The 13,780-nt window shown below is 41.7% G+C and overlaps 1 protein-coding gene across 2 annotated transcripts in view; it reads left to right on the top strand.

Annotated features, from left to right (window-relative positions):
* Positions 1-13,780, top strand: part of LSAMP (limbic system associated membrane protein) — a 715,534-nt gene that overhangs the window by 647,563 nt on the left and 54,191 nt on the right.

Below are 13,780 nucleotides of genomic sequence, written 5' to 3'. Positions count from 1 at the left end.
AAGAAATCCCAGGGCTGATCTCTTTAGAATGGACTGGTTGGATCTCCTTAATGCATGCTAATTAGAGAATTGCTCTGATTTTATGTGGTATCAACTTCCTTGCTACCATTCCTCCTGTCATTTGATAATGGTATCTTATTTTCCCATTAATTCTTCTTTCCTTATGCCAGAAATAGAAAAATCTCAGAGATTTTCTTTTTCATTATGAAAATCCTGCCCTGAGGATAACAGCCACAAGGGTGGGTAAGTCTTTCCCCCAGACTGAAATTACTAAATCCAATTCCATTTTTAAGAGACTTTTAATATAGAAGTAATATATGATCTATGTCAAAAATTCAAGCAGTAGAGGGAGCATAAAATGAAGAGAAATTTCCTGACCACATGCTTCTGCCTCTCCTGATTCCATAATCCATAAATCAGACTGCAAGTAATATTGTGTAGATATTGTGTATATACAAGCAAATGTGTTAAAAAGTATACATATGAATATATGCATTTATGTATATATACATAAATACAAAACAGATATACATAGTATTTTATAACCAACAATCTTTTTATGACTATATAGAGTTATAGCATGTGAATGAAACTTTCTTAAGTGAATACATTTATATGAAAAGCACATAATAGATACTAGATATAACAGTGCAGGCTTTCTGGTGGCTCAGACATTAAAGAATAAACCTGCAATGCGAAGACTTGGATTTGATCTCTGGGTTGGGAAGATCCCCTGGAGAAGGGAGTGGCTACCCACTCCAGTATTCTTGCCTGGGGAATTTCATGGACAGAGGCACTGGTGAGCTGCAGCTCATGGGGTCACAAAGAGTTGGACATGACTAAATGACTAAGCACACACACACACACACACACAAAACAGTGAAAAATACTTTGTGATGAACTTTCCATTGGTTTGTTTTGTAATTTTACAACTATACAGCATTCATGAAAAAAATAGGTTTTGCTTATCTGTAATTTTCATAGGAGGGCATTTATATACTGTACTGATTGTTTTATTTATTTCACACAATATTGTTTGGGAGATGGCCCACATGCTATATAGAGCTGTCATCTTTTCATTTTCTTTGCTGTCTAGGATTCTGTTATATGAATATGCCACAATCTATTTAATCTCTTCACAATGTGGGTGCTTCCGATGCTGCTGTGGACAGCTCTGCACACAGTAGTGGAATTGTTGGATCCCTTCATGTCCTCAGCTTTAGTAGGTATTGTCAAACTGTCTCCCAAATAGTCAGTCGAGCCTGCTGACTTTGAAAATTCAACTTTTTGAGGAGTTTGGCCCTTTTATGTCATGTTTGTGCGTGTGTGCTTGGTTGCTCAGTCACGTCTGACTCTTGGCATCCCCATGGACTATAACTAGCCAGACTCCTCAGTCCATGCGATTTTTCAGGCAAGAACACTGGAGTGAGCTGCCATGCTCTCCTCCAGGGATCTTCCCAACTCAGGGATTGAATCCTTGTCTCTGGCGTCTCCTGCATTGGTAGGCAGATCCTTTACCACTAGCACCAACTGGAAGCCACTACTTTATGTCATGTGTGCCTAGTCCCTCAGTCATGTCTGACTCTTGCAAGCCCATGGGCCATAAGCTGCCAGGCCCGTCTGTCCATGGAGTTACACCAGGCAAGAATACTGGAGTGGGTTGCCATTTCCTTCTCTAGGGGATCTTCCTGACCCAGGGATGAAACCCAGGTCTCCTGCATTGCAGGCAGATTATTTACCGACTGAGCTACAAGGGAAGCCCGTTTTATGTCATATGTATTTTAAATACATTTTTAGTCTTAATATTTATGTATTAACTTTATTGATGAAGGTTCAATTCCTGGATCAAGATCTCCTGGAGAAAGAAATGGCAACCCACACCAGTATTCTTACCTGGAGAATCCCATGGACAGAGGAGCCTGGCAGGGGTCCATGCGGTCTCAAGAGTAGGACAGGACTTAGTGACTAAACCACCACCACTCATATGAAATAAAATCAGGGCCTTCCAGTGGTATTTAATTGTATCTATCCTTGACTCATTGGAAAAGACTCTGATGCTGGGAGGGATTGGGGGCAGGAGGAGAAGGGGATGGCAGAGGATGAGATGGCTGGATGGCATCACTGACTCGATGGACGTGAGTCTCAGTGAACTCCGGGAGTTGGTGATGTACAGGGAGGCCTGGCGTGCTGCGATTCATGGGGTCGCAAAGAGTCAGACACGACTGAGCGACTTATCTGATCTGATCTGATTCTTAATAAGTGTGTGAGTTCCATAGAGTTAGGAATAATATATTTCTTCTACTTCCTCTAATTCTTGTAATTCTGGTTTAAATATTGGCCTTACATGGTAGCAATAGATATTTGTCAAATGACTGTTTGTAACTGTACTCAGAAACTGTGCTTCACTGTTCAGATCAAAATCCACTAGCATATGTATTTTTAAGTATTTAGGTCTTATTATGCCAAAACTTTATATTTTGAACTGTTACTCTTATTCAGCATTGGGAGTCACCCTAACTCTCTCCCATTTACCCCACTGATGATAAATTCCTTTTTTTTTTGGCTGTAGTTATCTTCTTCTGTTTATAAAGAGCTCAGAAAATAAATGAACAGATATAAAAGTGAAGTATTAAAAAATAAGTAGTTTTATTCTTCACCTATATCCAATTATTTGGACTTCCCTAGTGGCTCAGTGGTAGAGAATCGGCCTGCCAAAGCATGAGACACAGATTTAATCCCTGGGTTGGGAAGATCCCGTGGAGAAGGGCCTGGCAACCCACTCCCGTATTCTTGCCTGGAGAAGAATACCATGGACAGAGGAGCCTGGTAGGCTAATAGTCCATGGGATCACAAGAGTCAGACACAACTTAGCGACTAAACAACAACAGCTGTTTAAACAACAATATCCAGCTGTTTAAACAACAATATCCAGCTGTTTAAAGGGAATCTCCACTTGAATGTTTAAGGTATGAAAATTCATTTTATAACACACACACACCCCTACCCCAGCTGCATAAAAATATCATCCAGTCCACAAATCAGTCAAACCAAGAACTTCGGGGCCACCCCTTTCCCTCACTTGCCACTTTAATTACAGTGGAGTGTGTGAAGGCAGCGCCCTTCCATCAGGCGAAGGCAGTCTTGGGGGCTTCCTTCATTTCAATCGTTTAAACCTCTGTGGTGGCCTTTTCCTCTCCCTTTGTTTTTATTTAAAAAGAAGTGGAGGAAACATCCTCACACAGTGCTTTTTAAATGAAGTGACTTGTCAAGTCAGAGACTGTGGCCATAATCTGAAAGGCAGTAAATTTAGCGACCCTCACTTGCACCGACAGCCTGTCATGCACTTGAAACATAAATAGCGGTGGAGACAAATCGCTGCTGTTTTCTTATTAAGTGCTGGCCCACTGGCCTCATAGCCTCTCCTGGGCCCACCCTGGGAGGGCGACTGCTGCCAGAGTAGGCATGAGCTGTCTCCTTGTCCCTCCCACTCCACCTGTCCAGTGTAGCCCCAACTCTGCAGCCAAGACCCTCACTTCCACTACAATCCATCTGCCTCACAGAGGCTGAAAAACCCCAAGGCTGAGGGGCATTGGTCCACAGAGGGCGGCAACACAAACTGAAAGTTGATGGGGTAATTGCTCATTCATTCACTTCGGCCTAAAGGCAAGAAGCAAATTGCCAGACTTCTTACCTGCTTAAACTATTTTCTTTCACTTTTTTAAAACTTTCTTCTTATTCACTGGGTTTTCAATTATTTATTTTTTAAATTGAAATATGCTTGATTTAGCATGTTGTGTTAATTTCTGCTGTTCAGCCAAGTGATTAAGTTATACAGACGTCCATCCTTTTTTACGTTCTTTTCCACTGTGATTTAGCACAGGATATTGGATATAGTTCCCTGTGCTATACAGTAGGACCTTGTTTATCCGTTCCATTTATAATAGTTTGTATCTGCTTGCTCCAAACAGTCTATCCTCCCCCTACCCTCCCTCCCACTTGGCAACCACAAATCTGTTCTCTATTGTCTATGAGTCTATTAAACCATTTTCTTTCCTGGCCTCCCCTCATCCCTACACACTACTTTCCTCTTCATTACTTGCTTATTGACTCTAAGCAAGAATACTTTCCTATATTGGTTAGAAGGGCTCATTTAGCAGTGAGGCTAGATTAAGAAGGGAGACTGAGAGTTTGGGGTTGAGCTCCAGAAATGTCACTGCAACATCAGGGCCTGGGATGACAGGACCTAGGACCAGATGTGGCCAAGGCCTCCTTTGTTTTAATTACCTTTCAAAGACTTCTCAGCAGCCCAAAATTATGCCCAGTAATCCTTCCACAGTGCAGTTGCCCTGCTGAGTTTAACACATTCACTTACAAAATGCCAATTGATTTATGTGACTCTTAAAAGCAGCAGCCACTGCTCTCATCTCTCTTGATATTTAATCCTCAGCCTTGGCAGAGTCACTAATGACAGGTCATGGAAGACCCCTGCAGTTCTGATGACAATGGTGGGAGGATCTTGGTTGTTGCTGCCTCTGACCAGCCGCTCTAATCTCTGCCTCCCCCCTTCTTAGGAAATAGTCTAGAAACAATCAACACCTGCAGAAAGTTTTATGTCTATTTTATTCCAAAGGAGTCTTCTAAGTGTTTTTGTTTTTTTTTTCAGTTTTACCTCTTTACTTCTTCTTCCCCTCATCCCAGAATAATAAAAAAGAAGTAAGACAGTGATTCCTTGCTTTATGACATAATGCTACATCATACAAATGTACTATAGTCCCTACTACCAAGGCTTGAATTACTACCAGTATATATATTACATGTTTAATCACATTTAGCCCTAGTTTCTGAGCAGTTCTATATATTTCTGAATGCCTGTGAAATGCAATCCCCAGGATAGTCCAACCTGATACCAACCTTGTCAAGAATGGAGCTCATTATTTTCATCCCCAAATATGCATTCTTTCCTACTTACCTGAATGATACCAACTGCCTTCAAATCGAGGAAGTCACTAGCTTTCAATCTATGAAAACATGCTGTATTTAGAATTTATTTCTTCACACAGTAGAAAACTCAAGTGGACCACAGGAGACCCCAGGGCAGGTGAGGCTCCAAGGATGGGTGATGCATTCCCTTCTCCTGCCCTCACAGACATCTGCACTTTTTCCCACTGAGTCTAGACTCTGCCTCAGCATCCTCCGCAGTGTTGAACCACTGTCAGTTTGTCAGGGTTGATGATGGCTGTTTGACAACCTTGAAGAAACATCTCCACTTTCACAGCAGTTCACAGGGCAGCTTATCACTGTACATTTTGGTACTCAGCACACCAAGAAATTGGCACCGAGAGTAAGCAGTGTTGTTATACAAAGGACTTCAGACAGGTAAAATTTCCATGACGTTCCCCACTTACATACCCTGTTTTCTCAAGAAAGAAAGGAAGGAAAAGTGGAAAAAAGAAAGCTTAAAATAAATCAAATTTTGAAATGTCATCTTACTCAATGCCTGATGGGAGCCAGAAGGCTCCACGGTGCCTTCATTGAGATGCAGAGATACTGAACATGGCAAGTCCAGAGTCTTCACACCACCCCTCACACTGCAGCCTATGTACTGCTGTCATATCACGCTGCTCATTTCTCCTGTGTGGAGAACTCTATTTCAGGCAGGATAACCAGATTGCCACACCCTTTTACAATTCGCTGGCTCTGATTCTCTCCACTTGTGTTTTTCAACTTCCTGAAAACTCACTTCTCCCAGTAAATCTTTACTCATATAAGTGCATTCTACAGAAGGAAATGGCAACCCACTCCAGTATTCTTGCCTGGAAAATCCCATGGATGGAGAAGCGTGGTAGGCTACAGTGTATGGGGTCGCAAAGAGTCGGACACAACTGAGCGACTTCACTGACACTTTCACACTGTCCTGCAGCTCCTTTGCTGTCTGTTGGCGTTTGTGTACAGCAGTGGCTTTATACTGCTTTTGGAAGGACCTCTGTAAATGAGGACGTATAAACTTTTAAATACCAGCTTTTTTCTCATTGATTGCTTTATTTGATTCTCTTGATGAGTAAGTACGTAGAGAAACTTTGAAAAAACTGAAGACTGTCTTTTTATTTTCTTTATCTATAACTGAGCTCCACTGTTTTGGAAATTCCCCAAGTGTCCCATTCTCAACCTCATATTTATATTCAGAAGACAGAACTAGAGCAGATTCTGAGAGCTAAGAATTGAGCTAACGAGAATCTTTACTGATAAAAATAGTCATGCCTAGATAGGAAAACGGTCTCCAAATGTCCACAGACCTGGTTCAAACCTACGTTCTTCCTTAATATCGTTACAAACTCCAGAAATTTCCTTAAAGGTACACTCTAAACCTGGATTCCTCATCTTAATGGTGTGAGTGTGAAAGTCTCTCAGTCGTGTCTGACTCTTTGCAACCCCATGGGCTGTAGCCCACCAGGCTCCTCTGTCCATGGAATTCTCCAGACAAGAATACTGGAGTGTGTTGCCATTCTCTTCTCCAGGGTATCTTTCCAACCCAGGGATGGAACCTAGGTTTCTTGCATTGCAGGCAGCTTCTTTATCCTCTAAGCCATCACTATGAATTAAATATGATAATGTCTGAGTCACTTAGCAAAGTATCTTACGTGTGTTTATCAAGTGGTAGCTCCTTCCACAGTCCCTCTGCAATATTTCTTGAGCACTCCAGCATCCCGCATTGTGCTGTTCACTAGGGGGACAATGATGAGCAAAGCCAGACATGGTCCCTACAGCGGAAGATTAGCTGTCACCAATACAATTCCCCATCAGAGGACTAAACATAGAGGATCTTGATTCCAAGCCTAGCATTTAGAAGGGCTGAATGGTTTCTGTAAACTGACACCAAGTAGGAGGGAATGGTTAAGTATGAGCACAATAACAAAATGGCATGGCCCTGAGAAGGATGTGTGGAAGGCAGCTTCTGGTTGGATGCTGAGCTCAAACTATGTCAGCTAGCTGATTTTTTGTATATGAAAGCAAAAACCCAAACCGTAATGAATTGGATCTCTCTGGATGCCAGGAAATATAACGCCAGGGTGTACTTCTTCATTTGCCCTATGCTCATTCATAGAGTCAAAGCCGGTTGTGAATCTTTCCAGGCATTGTGCTTGCCTCTGATTTCTGGGTACTAACTACACCCTTTGGGGCCACAGAAGGCATGGGGCCAATTTGCATAATCCACACCCTGTTGTGTCTCACTATTCAAAGAGGGAGCATTTCTACAGCTGAATAACCAACCCCTTCCCTTCTATGTAGGTACAAATATCTTAATAGTCAGATGCCTCTGTCTCTGGAGAATTCTCTATTCTTTCATTTCTATTCTTCTAACTATTCCTTATAATCATCCTCATTGTATCCGTTCTCTCCATCCCCTCCATGCCTCCCACCCCCCCACCCCCATTCCCTTCAATACATTGTTTTTCCCTGTGTCTCCTTATTCTCTTATGATTGCTGCTCTGGCAGCTGTGTCTGCCGCCTACCCTCCCTTCTTTCAATCATGGATCGGTTACTACTCTTCAACCCTCCCTTGATAGGTGATGAAAAGTGGGAATGAGAAGCTGTTTCCACCTTTGGACAGAACTGTTGTCAAATACTGAACGATCTCTCAGGTAGAATGTGAAGCAGAGAAACAAAAACTTCAAAGGATCTAGAGACATGGCTGGAAATATAAACAGAACCCCATCACAAGCATTTTTTTTCCTAGATTTCTTGTGTTTCTCTCTTCCTTTTTTTTTTTTTTTTAGCATGTCTGTACAGAAAGTAATGTGCATAAAAAAAGGAAGAAGCAAAAACAGGAACAGGTATGTCCTTAGGATTAAAAAAAAATGAAACCATGAAATGTACTGTAAGAACAGAAACTTGTTACAGCATTTGAAGTTACCACAGGAAACTTCAAATGGCATCATTGATTCGTGATCTTTTTTTTCTTTTCTTTTTAGAGGTAGAAGTTCATAGCTGGATTTTGCTCACCCTCCTCACTCCCCCCTTTCTGACCACAGACTCACACAAACACCCACATACATACATACATATATACCTGAAAGACAAGTGCTACCTCTTTGCCTTTCATTAATCTATGTATATGTGTTTGTATTTACAGCCAATGGGTTTACAGTCACTTACTTAGAAAATATTCCAATTTAGGTTAATAATGGGAATGGCAACCCCATTTAAAACCCATCTTCCCTTCTGTAAAAGAATGATCTACAGAAACGTGATACATATAACTCAGAATAGTGGGGAAAAATGCTTCATCCATTTCCTAACATGTGAGAATCCTTGGAATTTTACTTTAAAGTCATAAAACACTCAAATTTAACAAGTTTTCTAAATTTTATTTCCTGTATCTCAGATAAAGGTAAAAGAAAGACAGATACAATGATTATTAGGGTAGCAATTTTTTTTTAATTTAAATAGGGTATTGGATGTCATACCATGGAGAATTTTCAATAGGCTTGCTGTGTTTAGTGAGCAAATATTTGGGTGTTAGTGAATTTGCATGCTTTTCCTAAAAGTTAAATGGTTATATGTAAATATATAGCCCTTTGTATGTATGCATATTGAAGGGGAGGGAGATAGAGGAGAGAGGGAAGAAGGAAAGAAGGGGAGATAGAGAAACACCAAGGCCATGTGTTTAATTTCAAATGGCTGCTTGCTTCCAAATGCCTGGTTGACCTTGGAAATCTAAATAAATCAATATCTTGGATGTGAACTCTACAGATTTCACCAAAGCACGATCCTCTGAAGGTACTGTACTCAGAAGGTAGCACCTGGTGTACTTTAATTGGTGTTATTCCTGACTGATTTGCCTCTACATCAGGGAACACAGAAGAGAACATTTTCCTCCTGCCATCAGCTCGAGGCCCTTCTCTCTGACTTATGAAGAAATATTAAAAGAACTAATATGTACAACTTGAGTAAACAGTGGCTAAGGGGCAATATGCTAATTATGTGAAGACTTTGAAAGGTACATTCACTGAGGAGGACGAGAAGTTATTTAGCCTGGTAGCTGAATATTGCCAGAAGACACAAAAGCACAGCAAGCAAAGGGAGATTTAAACTAAACTCCAGATCCCAGAATAAATATAACACTCAGCGACGTGAGCAAGCTTGTGGAAATAGGTTGAGATGTTTAAAATACCAAAATACTGAAATTTGCATTTCAAGTAAACATTTATACAAGGGCTGAAATGATAGGAACAAGAGAAGGGCCCATATTAGCCACACTATGGCTAATATGAGAAGGGCCCATATTCCACCAGAGAATTTACCAACAGGTAGAGTGGCAGACTCTGGTCCAGGAGTCTTCCTTTGAGAGAGTAGAGGGAGATGGTGACAGGACCCCTGGGTTGAGAGCAGCTAGTCTGCTGAAACTGAAAGAATGGGAAAACAGGTGCCCTGAGGGGTAGACACATGGGGGCCAAGGGAGGGGAACAAGAAGATCTGAGTGCATTTTAAAATTCTGTGACTTAAGATAAATGTGTTGTAGTCCATGCCTTGAAACAAGAAACTGCCGTTGGTCAGATGAAAAAAATGGCATTGTGCCCATTTCCACCTGGGGCCTTGCACTTTCTCCTGAAATAATAAATACCCACAGTAGATACATCCTTAGGACACTGCCAGAGATGCCCCATCCAGCGTTTCAACAGCAGAATACTCAGCACACCAATTCTTCCCCAGTGAAATTGTTCTTTGTTAGCATCATTAAAAGGGAGTGAATGTACACATCAGCTTCTGTCACAGAAAGAACAGAAGGTATGGAAATTACCTTCCAGTAGTTGGTTCCCATAAGCAAGATGATGTGTTGAATCTGACCCTAGTTTCTGCTGTTGTTTTCTCAGTCAGTTAAGCTAACTTAACAAATGTTTATTGAGTAACTAGTCTGTGTTCCGGAGAAGGCAATGGCACCCCACTCCAGTACTCTTGCCTGGCAAACCCCGTGGACGGAGGAGCCTGGTAGGCTGCATGCAGTCCATGGTGTCGCTAGGAGTCAGACACGACTGAACGACTTCACTTTCACTTTTCACTTTCATGCATTGGATAAGGAAATGACAACCCACTCCAGTGTTCTTGCCTGGAGAATCCCAGGGACGGTGGAGCCTGGTGGGCTGCCATCTATGGGGTCACACAGAGTCGGACATGACTAAAGCGACTTAGCAGCAGCAGCAGTCTGTGTTAGACCCCGTGCTGTGCATGGGGATATTGCAAGACACAGTCTCCAAGGAATTTATAGTCTGGTTCTTTGACTTTCTAGCAATTGAAAAAAAGCCCATTTCCTCTCAAATCACAGTGGATTAATGAGAAACGATCAAGTGAGAGATTGTGTGTTGTAGGCATAGTGTCCTGTGGGTACAAGAGAAATAGGCTAGCAAAAAGTGGCAGGATAAGAGGTCCCACTGAAGGATCCAAGAGATAAAGGAAGAATGACAAGAAGGGCCCAGAGATATTGTTTAATATTTTAAATTTTTGTCAAGATTGTTGAATGAGGGAAGACCGTCTAGTTTCTCTTAACTATATTTGGTTAGCGTCTTGAGAATCCCCTGCTCTGATGGACCAGCTGTGCACACTGTGTGCCGGAGAGACAGGTGGCCTTCAGAGCGTAGGAGAGCTAGCATGGGAGAAGCAAAATGACCTTTCTGCCTTATGGGTAGGACATTTAAAGGAAAACTCCCCCTTTATCCTGAGGGAGTACTGAGTGAATTCTTCCTAAACACATAAGATTGAAAATTCATCCCATGAAGATTTGATTTATTATCTGCTTATCATGGCTTCTCAGGTAGCTCAAATGGTAAAGAATCTGCCTGCAATGCGGGAGATGTAAGTTCAATCCCTGAGTTGGGGAGATCCCCTGGAGAAGGAAATGGCAACGCACTCCAGTATTCTTGCCTGGAGAATTCTATGGACAGAGGAGCTTGGCAGGCTACAGTCCATGGAGTTGCAAAGAGTCAGACACAACTCAGTGACTAACACACTATCAGGAAAAAATGAGATGATGAGTACCTACATTAGTATTCATGTGAGAATCCCAGATGCCAAACCCAATAAATGTTACTTTATTTTTTCTAATTCATCGCAGTGTTTACTCTCACAGGTGCCATCTTCCCAAATGGACAGGGCCTTGGTTGTCGCTAAAAATCATCTTTCTCATGCCTGGAACTGGTCTATACCTTTCAGAAATTCAAAATGCAAGATCAGTTCAGTTGCTCAGTCATGTCTGACTCTTTGTGACCCCCTGGAATGCGGCACACCAGGCCTCCCTGTCCATCACCAACTCCCAGAGTTTACTCAAACTCATGTCCGTTCAGTTGGTGATGCCATTCAACTATCTCATCCTCTGTCATCCCCTTCTCCTCCCACCTTCAGTCTTTCCTAGCATCAGGGTCTTTTCAAATGAGTCAGTTCTTCGCATCAGGTGGCCAAAGTATTGGAGTTTCAGCTTCAGCATCACTCCTTCCAATGAACATTCAGGACTGATTTCCTTTAGGGTGGACTAGTTCGATCTCCTTGCAGTCAAGAGTCTTCTCCAACACCACAGTTCAAAAGCATCAATTCTTCGGTGCTCAGCTTTCTTTATAGTCCAACTCCCACATCCATACATGACTACTTGAAAGAAAAATGCAAGATAGGGATTCATTGCTCAGCATTTCTAGTTATTTTATGGAATGGGAAAAGAATTCGGTGTTGTTGGCCATTTATAAGAAAACTCTAGTCCTTTTCTCTTTCTTCTACTAACAACTCTGTACCTAGGAATAAAGTTGATGGATGTGGAAGCAGAGCAGGGCAGAAATCCCAAACTATTCTGAACTCATCTTCAATTCTTTTTTCATTATAATCCACCATTATTCTCAAAATCAATAATGCTGTCTTTACTGTAAATCCCACTTTTGCACTTCAGATTTTTAATGAGCTTTGTCCTATTTTAGTCTGCAGTTGTCAGTGTTGCCATTTGTCTTCAGAGTATTTATATTTAGCTTGAAGATTCTTAGCATCACTTAGTTGGCATGACTCTAAGTTCATGGTTGCAAGGATGCTGGAAAGATCTTTTTGTCTCCTCCAAACCCAAATTCTTCCCAGCTAATCCAGTAAAGTAGACTGTTACCCTTTCCAAGATTTCTGTTTTCTTTCGTACCGCATTCAACTTCTGTGGCACGAGAAGTCAGATCTGACTACTTGCATGAGTGTGGAGAAGGAAAAAAGTGAAAACAAAAGGAAGAAAAAAATAGCGTTTTATAAATGCAGTAAGTCCCCTATATACAAACCTTCAAGTTGCAAACTTTCAAAGATGCAAATGTACCCTTGCATGTCCAGTCACGTAAGGCATGAGTGAAATTGCAGCTTGCCCTTCATCTCCTATTGCTGATGACTCTTAACTCCTATCTCCCATCTTCTCTTCCTCCTCCAGTTAGTAACTCTTCTTGCCTGTACACAGATGTATGCCAGCTGTTGTACTGTAGTACTGTACTTTTCAAGATACTGTTCTATAAGATTAAAAGTTTTTCTTTATTTCTGTTTGTTTTTATGTATTATTTGTGTGAAAAGTATTATAAACACATTATATTACATTACTATATAGCTGATTATGTTAGTTGGGTACCTAGGCTAACTCTGTTGAACTTATGGACAAATTGGCCTTAGGAACGTGCTCTTGGAATGGACCTTGTTCATATGCATACTGTAATATGCAGCTACGTGTTGTCATTTAGCCACTAAGTTGTGTGTGACTCTTTTCGACCCCATGGACTGTAGCCTGCCAAGCTCCCCTGTCCATGGGATTTCTCAGGCAAGAATATTGGCGTGGGTTGCCATATCGTTCTCCAGGGGATCTTCCCACCCAAGGATGGAACTCATGTCTCCTAAAGTGGCAGGCGATACTTTACCACTGAACCACCAGAGTAGCCCGTATGCAGCTAGGCACTTACAGACTAATTCTATAAAATTTTCAGTAGAAGCATGTACTTGATAATATGCAGGACTCCAAACCAAATTATTATAACTATTCCCTTTTTGTTGCTGGGATTTCAAAGTTTCCTCAAAACTAGTGATAGTGACAATTAACAGAAGACGTGAAACTTAAGAGAATCCTGACAGCTGTGTTAAAGGATGTTATCAAAGAGGCACTAGCTTTTATTTGGAGCCTAGTTAGCAGAGTTAGCTGACATATTTAGACAGTGAATTTGTCTCTCTGCTGGCTGGCTGTTATGTTGATTTGGCCTTCAGAGAATTTCCTGAAAAGGAAAGCAGCGTGTAGTATCTGAACAGAGCTATTATTTGGTACCGTTTAGTGTAGAAGGACCAGAAGCAGTGGCAGGACTGTGTCCTCTGGGACCCTCCCAGCTACTCTGTTCTAACGCAACAGCAGAGGCATTGGTAACTTGAGGGCCACGGAAGTTGAATTTAGCTGCAGTCTGTAGGACTTTCTGGCCAAACTCTTCCCTACTCAATCCCCCTTCCTCTTCACCTTCTTTCTCCCCTTTTTCTCTTCTTCCCCCTCCATGTCTCACTCCTGCACCTGCAGACAAAAGTCATTTAATCAACAAACCTGCCTATCTTGAGACGTCTTTATAAAAATGGACACATCCAGCTTTGTGCAGCTTTCCAAAATGGGCCTCCAGACCCCTGGTTCCAATGAATTAGGCCAATGATATTTAGCTCCCTAGCCCTCCCCACCCCACCATGTGACAAAATGAGCCATCAGCATCACATTCTCATGGATCTGGTCCATGCCCTGAAAGTCTCATGGATGATGTAG

This window comes from Bos taurus, chromosome 1 (genome assembly GCF_002263795.3).
Source record: "Bos taurus isolate L1 Dominette 01449 registration number 42190680 breed Hereford chromosome 1, ARS-UCD2.0, whole genome shotgun sequence".
NCBI lineage: Eukaryota > Metazoa > Chordata > Mammalia > Artiodactyla > Bovidae > Bos > Bos taurus.
The sequence above is the reverse complement of the archived record's forward strand: the minus strand, read 5'-3'. Positions and strand labels throughout refer to the sequence as shown.